Below are 14,658 nucleotides of genomic sequence, written 5' to 3'. Positions count from 1 at the left end.
TGTTTATTCTTATTAGATATGTGTATGTTAATATGTTTTGCCATGTTTCATTACGACAGTTATGTAGAACCGTACGCCGGGAGTAAAGGAAGGTCGCGAGAAGGCTGATAGATTGTATATTCCCTTTTTTGTATATTTCTTTACTTTAGTCGATTTTGAGTCAACCAAAATCATACAAAGCTATAATTAGTAGCAAGTTCGATTGGTTTTTTTATAGGGTGTTTCACTTGATTTTCCTATGGTTAAGTGAACGAGACATTAAGCATTAAGAATTAGACATTAAGAATTTCTCCATGGCCCAGGGTCATCTATTAATTGTAATATCTCTGAGTGAAATTCCTTTTAGTAGCATTTTGTAAGTACTGGTCTCTTTGTTAGTTGTTCGTTTGCAAGTGTGTAAGCTACTTTTCGGTGGTCCGGCAAGTGTTGTCGGCGGCGGCGCGCGGCCTCACGGCGGCGGCGGCGGCGGCGACCGCGCGGCCAGTGTCAGCCGGCCGCCCAGGCGCGCCGCACGCGAGTACGCACACCAGTTAGAGCCCCCCGGGCTGAACTGAGCCGAGCGTCCGAACAACGACGACTCATAGAAACACTTCTAGTGTTACAACAACCCCCGAGGTTTCGAAGCGGTGTCGCGTCTCCAAAATCCCGTCTGGGAGTGAGCGCGCTTCCGAATTCGAAATTTCGTGCCCAAATTTTGATACGAAACGTTCGTTGAACGTTTTTTTTATAAACAAAACATTATCGGTACTCGCTTATTAAACGAGAAGAACTTTTTGAGTTCCCAAATTAAGTACTTTGAGCGACTACCTGACTACTGAATATTCGGTGGCGCGGATTTCGCCGGTGGTCGCGAGGTGCAGCGCGCTGGTCGCGGGCAGGTGGTCGTCGACCGTCGCTCGCCGCTAACTCAGTATGTATCGATTTTCCGTTCCACCTGTTAAAGTAATGGCTCGTACCTCGCACTATTTAAAAGCTCCCATATCAACCCTCTTCGTGGAACCCGCATTGTGCTGCGGGCGGCGGACAAGGACGAAATGTTTCAAAAGAACTTTACTTTCTGACACGAAAGCGATTAAAAGGTAACACTTTTGTTATATTTCGTGGCGAAATATTTTGCGATAAGCGTTCCAAGTTCACACAGAAACACAAGGCTACCGATATCGTGCACCTAGCTATTGCCTGAAACGAATTAATTTCCTCCGGCGATAACGCGGAGAGTCGAAAACAACAGAAGGTGCGGGTACAAGCAGATAACACGCGCTGGAGAAATAAAACGTATTTTATGGACGACTCTTGAATACGCGCCAACTCCCTACTGTAGAAACAATGTTAATCTGTACTTAATTATTCGGAACACACGTGGAGTTTCATGTGGGCCAGGTTATGTACTTATATGTAAGTGTTATATGGAACGTAGCCACGTAGTAAGGTTGGTAGAGTCACGCGAGTAGTCAATATCTTTCCATATTTAGTTATTCCTATGAATGCTTCAGCAGTTGGCACGATTTGACCTTTTTCCATCGCTGCGGGCCGCCGCAGGCTTCTTGCACTGAATCTCATTATTTGCAGCAGTATTTAAAATGTCCATATTAGCACGTTAAATATTACGATAATAATAAAAAAATATTATAAAACAAAAAATACATTCGCATAAAAATCATTGCTAACAAGTACTGCAATAATGAAATCGATACATTAAAATACAATAAGTGCTACAATTGGGCGCAAATATAGTATAGGTTTATTGTTTTCTGTAATTCTTGTTTGACAATGAATTTATACTGTATATATATATTTAGAATGGCTATTTACTAGCCTCATTTGTTGCCCAAATTAGTGTGGGAAAAGAATCACCCAGCCCCCTGTTTATTTATTAAAAGTCATCACATTAAACATATGTATAGCCTCAGTTTCATTTTAAGTGGCATGACGTGTTTCGCCTCAAGAGAATATATCTATTTATGACACTCTCAGTTAAAACATAAACATGGAATTAAACAAAGTGCTGTTAATGATACTCGTATCCTGATACTTGTAATAATAGAAATGTTAAGCGCGGCAGCTTACGTGGTTGATAGACTGTAACCGTCAACATTTAATGTTTATTTATTAGAATATTCTTGGAACTTAGTTATTATTTGAACGTTTAACGAGTATCACTGTATCCAATATTATCTCACTATTGGGCACATTCATCCTCTGGGGGTGAGAGGGATTTAGGCTGTAATTCACCGCACTACGAGTAAGTGCGAATTCACGCACCTTTGACATTTTTTTAAGAACTCTCAATAGTATTCGTTTTCTCAAATTTACAATAATAGACACATGCCTAAGAGTCGAACCTTGTACCTCCTGATTGAGAGGCCGAGTTTCTAACAACTGGGCCATCACTGCTATTAAACGAGCGTAAAGTGTATTAAACCTTATATCTAAATTATAATAGAGTGCGTAGTCCGCCGGGTTTGCGAGTCGCGGGCCGCCGCCGCCTTATCGTAGTATCAGCGAACACTCCATAATTTATAGATTACGGTACATAATACACTCTAACTGCACTTATTGTCGATAATAGGAAATATGAAACATTGTTTTATGATTAAATCAGCAAACGAGTAGTTAGTGCGGTTCTCGGTGACCACCGGTCGTGGACCGGAATTCCTACTAGAAGGGTTATCACAGATATGTTAAACGTGATAGAATCTTTTGTGGTTCGACTCTACATGAGAAAACACCGTTACTTTTATTTCCGACTAATAACAAGAGTTTTAAGCATTGTTCTGTTTAGATTTGAACGGTTTGGTAAGGGAGACATTTTTATCGGAGGCGTTCCAACTTAGTCCCCAGGGATAGAAAATAGAAATACATACAATAGATAGGGAAGAGATAGAAAAACATTTGTAGGCAACCTTAGGTAGCCATCTTATCTCATCTTATCTGAGGCTAATTACAGATATCCATGAGCGGCCATTAAAATGGACTCCAAGCTTTTTTGCTTCTTCGATATTATAAAATAATAGTTAGTCTTGAGCCTTCATGAACTTTAAAAAGCTTTACTTGTGTAAATCATAGAATGCCGATGCTACATTCCTTTAATTGTTGCTGCATTTGAAAGAAACACACGTTAAACATCAGTTTTATAATATACACGATGTTTTCAATTTCTTCGGTAATAATATAGTTGTTTTAGAAAGTGTTAGAGAGTGGTATGAAGCGGACGGGAGACAGTCGCGTGGCTCCAGCGCTCATGTTACCCCTTCGCTTTTGTAGTAAACCTTCCATCATGCCCGTGGACACAGAACTCGAATAGAGTGCGCAAATTTGTGAACATCTCATCGATTTGATTTAGCATGTTTTTAATTAGTTAATTACTTCAATGGAATAACAATCAGTTCTGCTCAACCCATTACTGACCCACTGGGCTTTGGCCTCCTCTCAAAGTGAGAGGGGTTAGGTCATAGTCCACCGCGTTGGCGTAGTGCGGATTGGTAGAGTTTACACACCTTTTAGAACTTTTCTAAAAGACTCTCAGTCGTGTAGATTTCCTCACGATGATTTTCTTTACCGTTATAGCAAGTGATAATTAATTTCTAATACATTACATATATTAAAAACCAGTGGCCTAGGATTCGAACCCCGGACACCCCGACTAATGGGCGAGTTTCAACCTCTAAGCTATCATTGCTTATTAACAATACACATAACATTCAGTATTAAAGCGAAATACCCTTCGTTACAACTTTAACGTCATCGTTTAGGTTCCTTACCTTATAAATTTTAATATTTTTTATTTTAATATTATTCATTTCTTTATTTTATTGAGACTTCAATTATAATAAGTAGATTATGCGTACCAGAAGTTGTAATTTACATTTAAGGTCATATTCCTACACGTCTAAGGTGAGAAGCGCAATAAAATTCAATAAAATTAAATTGTTGCTATTCAAAGTTAACCTTCCGCGAAGGACTCTCCGACTCTACCGCTCTGTTTTTGGAGGCTCGTAATTGAAAGCAGTCGCTTATCCTTTTTATTAACTGTACAGTTGTCAAGGTCTGGTGGAAATAATGCTTTGTGTTTACTTAAAATAGACAGTTCCTAGTTTGTCCTGTCGTTAGGCATTAAATATTCACAAGTAGGTAAAGCTAATAACATGATCTTATGATATCAACTTATGTGACATATTTTGTGTTCCATTCTTGAAATATTATTCTATCCATTAACTCTTCTTATGATTGAGATAGAGCCATGACTTTTCTGCTGTTGTTTGTTAAGCGTTTCAGTGGCAAGTGGCATTTAACATGATCGTTTGCTATTTCCATTCCATAAATAATAGTAACTAAAATTCAGTGCTTGTGTTGGCCATCTTAGTCGTCGTCAACCCATTGTTTTCCTGTGCTGGGTACGAGGCTGCTCTTTACAATTAGAGGTGTTTAGGCCATTGATAGGAGTTTTTTGAAATAAGTCTAGCGCATGTGGGTTTCCTCAAGATTTTGCCTTTACCGTTATAGTGATCATAGCAAGTACCTAAGAGTAATTTCTAATGAGCACATAACTTTGACGAGTCAGAGATGCATGCCTGGAATTCGAATCTTCGATCCTCCGATTGAGAGTCTGAATCTCAAACATTAGGCTATCGCTGAACATTGAACAAGGCTGTTTTTTTTCATAAATGGATTTTATTGTCATCAAAACAGTAATTAAAGTTAAATAAATTAGATACTCAATATGTGTATTGTTATGTGTGTCATATGTTCTGGTGCCATAGTTGGTGTGGCTTAATAAACATGTAACCAAGTCCCCAGCAAGCCGCGCGACAGCTCGCACCGGCGTGCGGCGGTGTAGCGTTATCTCTACATCTGTCGATGCTGTTGGCCTCGCCGCCCCTCGCTCTCCTTCCCTCTGTCGACACCTTGACAGAGTTTACTACTTCAAAAAATACTAAATTTGAACATGATTTATCATTAGTGTTTTGTTTACTTCTGAGATCATACTTGTATTCCTGGACACAACTGATTAATGGTTCAAGTAGGTATTGTTGTGTCAATTTTAATGCTAAATGTATCTTACTACAATATTATCGGTGATAAGTTGTTATCTTTACTTATAACAAGAATAAAAATAATTTTATCAGTTTGAATTAAATGAAATAAATTGCGTGACATCTTCTCATCCAAGATACCTCAGAGCCTGAAGTCGTACTGAAACGTACGGTGCCGAGACGTGGTCTTTCACTGTGAGCCTTATACGAAGACTCGAAGTCGCTCAGCGAGCTATGGAGAGAGCTATGCTCGGTATTTCCCTACGCAACAGAATTCGTACCGAGGAAATCCGTAGGCGAACGAAAGTTATTGCAGTTTGTTATTGCATAAAAAGCGTAATCACTGATGAAAACAGCATGTGAACAAAAGCTTTGTTTTAATAATTTTTCACCGGTACTTTATCGTTAACTCCTCAAATTATCCTCATTTTAGAAAGAAAGAAAGAAAGAAAATAATTTATTCGGCGAAAAATGTACAATAAATACAAAAAGAAAATTGCATATAGTATATATTATAACTTTTTTCTAACCGAAAAGGTCTCCACTCAGCTTATATGAAATGGGATATCAGTTTGAAATAATGCAAAAATAAATGTACGCAGTCCAAGTGCGGATTAATTAAATCGTCACCTTAAGGTCCTTTATGGACATCAGGCATGTTGGTTTATTCACAATCTACCACTATCGTTAAAATAAGTGATAATTTATTTCTAATTGTATATGAAACTGTACATGGTCACAATTCATGAAATAATTATGGTGGCGGCCACTAACCACATAAGGTCACGGTTATCTTCACCAACTTGTTTATGACTCATGTGGGAAAAATTATAATCATTAAATCTCTTTGTGCGGCGTAAATTTCATTGTTTAAATCCACAGAAAGGCATTTCATAAAACATGATGTTATGGTCTTATTGTTTTTAATTCCGTGGTAAAACCACTGTTAAAGATCTCTATGTAGAGTGGAAACAATTGTTATGAATTTAGCTGTCACAGTACCAAAGTGGATGTTATATTATTAGTGCGATAATTTGATCTTAATTGCATGACATCTGTCATTAAGTGTATAAAACCTACAAAATATGCACTCGAGTGTAAAGTACGAGTAAATGCAATGTGTTGAGTACGCACCGCACTTACCGACACAAGATACCGGCTGATACAGCACTGCATTACCATGAGGTGAGGGTGACTGCATGCAGGTCAAGCGCCGCGCGTCGCCTCTTTAAATGGAAATATAACCATCCGCTGCGCCAAGTGTTGCTCAAATATTACTAGGCAGAATAAGAAGTACCTACCTGTGAACAACTGAACAGCATCCATTTCAAAACGAGTGACTTTAAATGACCAGACGTTGCGTCCCTGATATTTTACTTTTTCTGAAAATTATTAATATCTTATTCGTGTCGGCATCAAAGAAACTCATTACTATGTACTAGTTTCTCTTTTCATTCTACTAGATTTTTTCTTTGTATTGTGTCCTAGCACATATACGTAGAGGGAGGGACACATATAGAGCGAAGGAATATTAAAACATGGAACAACAAGTTATTCTTATTCTTAGTATCTGCGGTGTACTTAACTATAGTTTTATTTGATCTGCAACGATGGTAAGAGGATTGTGTTCCAATTATTACTGTTAATTTTTTTTAGTGAAATATTAACAAAATTACTGAATTACAACCATATTATGCTGCGTCATTTTACAAAATATGCCCAATTTATTACGTTTACTAATTGCAGTTCATACAATTGGCGTGAACTCTATTTGATAATTCTCTATTTGTGCCAACTGTTTGAAACTTTCTTCAAACATGTATATATTACTTGCATAGTGAATTCGCTGAATCGTTTCAATATTGTGCATACGCGGAAGAATGCAGAAGTGTTCAACAAGTGTGTTCCCAGCGTGCCAGACGCCGGCAGCGGATGTGGCCGCGCAGTCGCCGCCGCTGGCTCTAATAACGTAACAACATAACACTGCTCATTTGTACTCCTCTTATATACGTACATATATGTGAAGTACTACTACTGTTTATTGTGTTGGAAGTTGTCAGTCTTCTTACATAATCAATAATTAAAATAAGATACTGATTTAAAAATCTTTTTCCTCTATTTATTTTAAGAAAGAAAAATGGCAGTCCCATAAGGGATTTACTTAGTTGATGTTTCGTTGCGATTCAGTAGTTTCTATTTTTGGCATGTATGTACATTTTTAAAAGATTTTTACTTGTCTTTAATTGTCTGAAAATAAATATATCTTAATGATTTCTTCTTGATATTATATTATTCCTGTAGTATCCATAGATAAGTAAAGATTACTCACTACTAACAAGAAAATGTACCCAGTTTTGAGAATTGAAATAGTTGCGTAAAAATGTTTTGCCATGTCTCCGTGCTAAAATGTCCCTAATATATTTAAAATAATTATTTATTGTTTATGTAAATTACGCAGTATTAGTTGTTTATTCGTAAATTTTCTCTAAAAATGTTTTTATTTGTCAAAAATTCAAAATAACTTACTAATATGCCGTTTTTGGCTTCGTTCAATTTCAAGGCGGCGAAGTATCTTTACTAATCTATGGTAGTATCCTATAAAATACTAACTACATATTATTCAATTTTCTAGTAAGGTTCTTGAATATTTTTTTGTTTTATCACCTAAGCTATAATATTTAAATATTGTTATGTATGTAAGCAGTCTGGTCTGGGTTTAATCAAGAGTATTGACGTTCCAGAATATAATAATGTTTTGACTGTGCGCCGGCCCCGGGCGCCGGCCGGATGTGATCGTTGGCCGCTCATCGATCATTAGCAATATAAACATACGAGAAGTATGATGGTATCCCTCACTGCCGCACTAATCTGTCTTATAACTATAAACTGCAAGCCGCCGGCCAATGAGTGATGTACTCCGGGAGAATACGCGAGGTTTCGTAAATAATCTATCTCGTTATACCTTTGCTTATTTCGAATTATCTTTTTCTTTCTTTCTTCTTTTTATTTTACATTACGTCACAACGTAAATATAACGTCACAGTTCTGTAACTTGTATAACGAACAATTTATATAGGTAAATGTAAAATTATAAGTAGTTCGTAGGTATTCGTTCGGTTTAAGTAATAGTGGAAAAATACAATTTTGTTTTTTTTTAAATCAATGAAAATGATCATATGAATTCCAATGAGAAAGTAATGATTTTAATAAAATAAATAATTTTATTATATACCTATACGTATTATTAAATGGATTGATATTCGAAATCTTATGAAATTAAAGCATAATCTTACACACTTCCTAAAAATCTTGAGAAAAATAACAGTTTCAACAGCTATAACCCGAAACAGTGACACAGATTGTATAATTACAATGAGTTCTGTAGAAGTGGTTTACTGCCCCACATGCAATTAGCGGCGCCCTGCGGTGCGTGGGAGCTTCCGCGAAGCGCCGCCACCGCCGCGGGGGCGCTGACTCTGTGCGGGTCGCGCTCTGGATTTCTTTGATCTCATGTCATTTTTTTTAACTATTGTTCATGGTGACGTGTGACTCACGATGTCATTAATCATTTGTTACATATTGAGTAACGCACTATTAGGCATAATAGGATAATATTTATTTTATGTGTTTCTACTATAACTCATTTAGTTAGGTACGCTGATTTCAGCTCTTTCAAAATAACTACAATATGCCTTTTCACGCTTATCTTTATTACTATAACTTTCTTGTATCCATTCGCGTTCAAGGTTATCTCTGATTTTTATTTAATTTTCATTATAATAGATACTTAACTAAGGAATATTTTGGCGGTGAAACTTCGGGATCCGATTTTCCTGTATAATAGGGTTTTAAAAAAAGACGTTGTGGGTTTAACATAGCATAACGACCAACAATGTAGAAATTGTGAACCTCGACGTTATTACCACAACTTTTGTTGGGGCTTCAGCTGCACCACCGTCACCTCTTTCTCCCTATCGCAGAAGTATCTGCGTATTTTTTACCGCGCTGGAAGGTTGTGCTTTTACTAAATTTTCATAGACTGCATTGTTTTAGCAATTTACTAGTTAGAAAAAACTGTATTTTTATTTCGTGACATATTTTGATAAGATTCCCTCTTAGATCGCCATTGGTTGCTTAGTAGCAAGGTCACCCCTGAGCAGGAAGTTATTGCTGTTTCAATTAATTACTACCGAATGCATGAAAAAATGCCTCTCTACTTTAGGAATCGTATAAAAAGTGCCCTTAAGAGGGATACCTCGATTATCATACCAGCCGAAGTCAACGACTTTTCCGGGAGCAATTCCGTCCCCACCGCCTGCTAATGGCTCGTTTGTGAATATATATCAGTCGAATAATATTCTTGTGTTTTTCATACATCCGTTCAGGACAACAACTTTTAGCCGAGCGACACTCTGTATGTTATTACCGTAACGTAATTGAATTGGTTTGACCTTAAGTTGTTCGTGAAGGAGCAAGTAAACATGCCATAAAATGTTAGGGAGGAAACTGCGCGCGAACGGCGTGGCGCGGGCTCCCGTCGATCTCCTGCTGTTGCCTTGTTATGAGTTTAGCTTCTCAAAGGACATAAAGAAATAGAGATCAAGCTGTCAAGCCTACAGGAAATTTTAAAGAATGACACATACTTATAAAACATTAGCCTTTACAGTCAGGAAAAAACTTATTCGATCAAGCAAAACATAAAGTGAAGGGAAAACATTAAAAACCCTAAATAGAAAAGACGACCAGGGAATATTCATCTGTTATATACCACCAAACACGATGATAGCACATAGTAGTTAAACTTAAGATCCGAAATCTTTTTACTCGTTCCTCTCAAAGAAGTCGGAAAACCATTTTGTTTAAACGTAAATTTCGTGATTCATGAACCATAAAAACTTGACCCGGCGCCGACGTAAACGTTCGCTAGCTTCCACACTGTGGCTCGTATAAGCTGTTATCATGTTAGCTTTATTGCCTACAAGAAATAGGAAATGTTTCGTATAAACTTCGGTTTGTTAGCTGGATGTGGAAATACTAAGTCGAATATCCCATAACGCACTCCAAAGGAAGATACAATTCAAACTCTACCTGGGCTCTACATGTTTATCTCAATTATTTATTTTTATATATTAAATGTGATCTGTTATTTTTCTTTGTTTTAAATATATTCAGTAGATCTCTCGGTAAGTACTTACTGGATAAGATGTCTATGTCTATTTACGGTGTGTTAGTTGATTATTGGACGGCGGCAACATATTTACGAGTAGTAGCGCATTGCCGACACGTTGCCGCGTTACTCTGCCCCGAGCGCGGCGCGGGCCGGCGCGAGGTGTGCGCGAGGCCTCGGACAGTGCGCACCACACTTGCGAGACTATCAGGCAAACTCATGTTATATGAAGACTGAAACTGTCTAGACTAATCGTCTCGTCCTAAATTTCAGTTAATACCTCTATAATCTTGAAAATAGTCCTGTTAAAAAGTAAACATATCGAAAATTGGTTCAGATTGCTTTCATCATCACTATTGAAATATTAAAAGGTGCTATGTTTTAGTCTATATAGAAATATTTAGGGTTGATAGACTTTTGATCATCTGAAATGAATTCCAGTCCTAGTTCTAACTGGAATTCATTTCAGATGAATCAGAAGTTAATCGCAGTATAATTAAGTTTCATTCAATAGACCCTGGGAAACCAGAGTAGCGTTATAAGTGTCAGCGAATACTGCTGTTATAAGTGATGAAGCCGCTACTACAGCCAAGACACAATGAGTTCTACCAGTTATCCGTAGTATACTGGTACATGGCACATTAAAAACACATTTTATTTACGTACTGCGTACGATTATACACTGCGGAACGCACTGTATAGGTCTAAATAGTAAAAATCAGTCGGAGGTTAGCTGAAGGGCCACTGTAACGGCGTGCGATGTTATCGCGGCCCGACGATCTCCATAATGTAATGGCGCATTTTCGCGGCAGACCCTCCCGGCTCCCGACGCCGTGGCCTTCGTCGCGCCAATGTTGTTCGCTCCTTCTTAAGTAGGAGCCAAGTATAAACTTTATTACCGATATAACAATATTGTTTACCAAATTATCGAAATAGTTAGCACGGTATACGATAGGGAAGACGAGTTACATGAGTTCCTCGTGTATATAAACTAAATGTATGATAGATAATAAGGTACGTCTTACGAATAGTTTTTAATCTTTCTATTTTTAATATTACTTATATATGTGCTATGGTAACATGAATATAGTCTCAAGAATGACAGCCACTAGCAGTTAGCTTTAAAGATAATAATTGAACAACGTTTGAAGATATAAGTAGTGTAAGAGATATCTTTCACTTGTGTGGTAGGAGTTAGGACCGTGCGACCGTGAGCGTGAGTGTCTTACGGAGGGGTGAATTAATATAGCCGATGAGTCAACTTTTAGTGCCACTTATTTAGGCTTGTAACGTCGAGTGCCATCCTGTGGTCAAGTATGTAGAAATTGTGAAATTTTGTAGCGTAACAATTGCATTTGGTTTAAAAGCATATGTTATTAGCAGTAGTGACATATTTTACATACCAGATTCCTTAGTTCTGCGTGAATTGCGTTATTGTTTACTACCTTATGTTATAAAAAATATTTGTCATCAACCCATTATTGCACCTCTGTTGGTCATGGGTCTCCGCTCAAATTAAGAGAGATTTAGGCCAAAGTCCACCTGGAAGAGTGCGAATTTGTAGACTTCACACAACTTTGACAGGAAGCAATGATAGCCTAGTGGTTAAGAAACCCGGCCTCTCGATCGAGGGGTTCGAGGTTCAAATCCCAGGCACGCACCTCTAATTTCTCAAAGTTATGTGCTTATTAGAAATTAATTATCACTTGCTAAACGGTGAAGGTAAACATCGTGAGGAAACTTGCATACCTGAGAGATTTATAAAAAATAATCTCAAAGGTATGTGAAGTCTACCAATACGCACTTGGTCAGCGCGGTGGACTATGGCCTAATCCTTCTCATTCTGAGAGGACACCCGTGCCCAGCAATGGGACAGTAATGGGTTGATGATGACACAACTTTGATAACTTCCTTAACATATTTTAATTTACCGTTTGTCACGTAATTTTAAAAAACCAGTGGAGTGTGCCGGGGATTCAAACCTGGAACCCGCCGAGTGAGAGGCAAGTTTCAATCACTAGGCTATCACTGCTGCGTATAAAAAATAGTGCAGATGGGGAATGCGGGAGAGAAGACACTTGTCGAAGTCACAATAATATCCCGGCGACGGCCGCCGCCGCGGTGACTCACGCGGCACGGCGGCGCGGAACAACACTCGGGGAAATAAACAAACACAACTAAACTTAGTCACAGATTACTTTATGAGCAGGACCAAGATTACCTTAGAAATGGTATCGCTTACAGTGTAAAGAATCGCTTAAATAATTGTGTTTAGTTAATTTAGTTCTCTAATTACGTTTCATGGGGTGTTAGCTTACCTTTAAAGTTATATGTTCATTTGTTATTTTATTCTTATAGTAAACGTCCGCACACATAAATAATTATACTTTTCTTTAATAATGCTTAAAAAACCATTAACATAAAATTAGGACTTACTTACCTTCATTATGTTGTAGTTGTTCTGTTAACATTGATATTGCACATTGGTACACAACACATAAAATATTTTATTTTCATAAGAAAATATTAATAAAACCTTTAAGCATCAGACTTTATAGGTTTATTTGCGTGTGTCGTCCGCATTGCGTTGCTGGCGTGTTCTTGACTCTACAAGAATTTTACGAGGAGAATGTTCTGGGATAGAGCACTTTATTGAAAGCTTAATGGGTAAAGTACTTGTTGTTGAGCGTAGTCCGGTAATTAGTGTAATTACCACTTAACCTAATCGGTACAGCTATTAGCTCGATAGGCCAGTACTCGGCCGATACAGGGCTCTAGCGTAGGGTCTTAACTACAGCAAACATTAATTAAAATACTTTCTAAAAGACCCAGAAATATCTTATAAAGTCTCTAAAAATAATTGTGGGTAAAAATACGACAACTAGCAATATGAGGTTGAAATCGAACAATTCAATGACTTTACCTGGAATAGAACTAAAACCCATTTATCAGTTCCTTTCTTTAATATCAATTGAAACCCCTCTGTATAAATGGATAATTTCAACTCATAAAGCAAATAAGAACAAAGTACAGTAAGTACATTATGTACGTGTACTTTTCCACTTAAGCGTGTTATTGCCAGTCATTAACAATTGTGTCGTGTTCCATGGGCCGCATCGTCAGGTACTTAGTGGACTATAGTATATTCATATAGTACATTTGTACTACAAAAATTATGTCTCTCTATTTAGGAGTTAATCTATTCAACTTGCATCATTGCAATTGGATTAAAAATTCAAATCTTAAGTGCTCTTTGAATAAATTTATCCTCATTAGAGTTCTTGGGTAGCTCCAGTACAACTGGACAACCACAGATTTAAATGTAGGTCGCGGGTGAACGCCCTAGGACACCTGTGATCAGCGCAAGTGTGTGCGTGTGTGTATATGTGTGTGTGGCACTTCGCCAGCTAAATACCTTAAATATATAACGAGATACCCTCCAATGGTATTGCTCGGTACTAATGTGTTATCTTTGTATAATTGTAAGTCGTCATTTTATTTCATATTTTTTACTTATTTTTTTTCCAAAGCTTTATTTGCTAATTACAGTCGGTATATTTGAAAACTTTGAGGATGAAGCTGTTGTGTTGAGGGCTGATCTGAATAGCGGTAACGCAAAGATATGACAGGTAGATACAAAAAAAACGCGTCAATATTAGTATATTCCTAATTATTATTATAATTAAAACAAACAAGTAACTAAAGCACAGAGAAAAGAAATAAAAAATAAGTTTTTTTAATTATTAGCTACATTGGATTTACGTAACGTAAAGTCACGACTTAATAAAGCATATTATTATAATCGCTACGATATGGGTACCTCATTATTTATTTCTATAAACTTGTGCACTACTGATGTGGCTATTGTATATTTGTATTTTTATGTTTATAAGAAACGTAACTAGAAAGGATACTTATGAATTTAAACGGCGATATTGGATAACACTAGCAATTAGCCTAGCCATCAGCGCTCCGGCGGCGGCCGATAAAGCGGGTTATTTATTTAGCACTTTACCGCTACAAATGCCAACTCACTTATTGATAAGCCCATTTGGAAAATGCCACCCTAAGTATGTATTCTATTCCGTTTTGGTCGAGCGTCGAACCAACTACGGACTCATTTATTTTTCAAGCGTTCTCGACTCGAACAAGTCTATCAGCGAGCGACTTCTTTGTTTAGCAATATTTCAAAGAAACTGTTACATTTTTCTTTTACGTTTAAAAAGTTAGTTTTTACACGTGACAACTTAATGTTTAAAGTCGATAGGAATTAAAAATACTCTCTAACGTTGGTAATAATCTAATCTTTCTATTGGTCATCCTACCAAGGGTCGACTTTTATCAATTTCTGCCACTAGAAATTGTCTAATTTCGATCTTCGGTAGGCTGATTAATCTGGATAGATAGGTTATTAATAAAGGTCGTAAATGAAAAAATAAACGAGTGATCGATTCTTCT

At 37.3% G+C, this 14,658-nt stretch overlaps 1 protein-coding gene across 2 annotated transcripts in view; it reads left to right on the top strand.

Annotated features, from left to right (window-relative positions):
- Positions 1–469: 469 nt before the first annotated feature.
- The window catches only part of LOC140745237 (uncharacterized), a 30,490-nt gene continuing 16,301 nt past the window's right edge, over positions 470–14,658 (top strand). For both annotated transcript variants that reach the window (XM_073076971.1, XM_073076973.1), the window contains exon 1: positions 470–910. The gene's annotated coding sequence lies outside the window, so the exon portion shown is untranslated. The remainder of the gene's footprint in view (positions 911–14,658) is intronic.

This window comes from Epargyreus clarus, unplaced genomic scaffold (assembly GCF_041222505.1).
Source record: "Epargyreus clarus isolate Ecla_fem2 unplaced genomic scaffold, WU_Ecla_fem_2.2 ptg000010l, whole genome shotgun sequence".
In the NCBI taxonomy this organism is placed as follows: Eukaryota; Metazoa; Arthropoda; class Insecta; order Lepidoptera; family Hesperiidae; genus Epargyreus; species Epargyreus clarus.
This window is presented reverse-complemented; position numbering and strand designations above follow the sequence as displayed.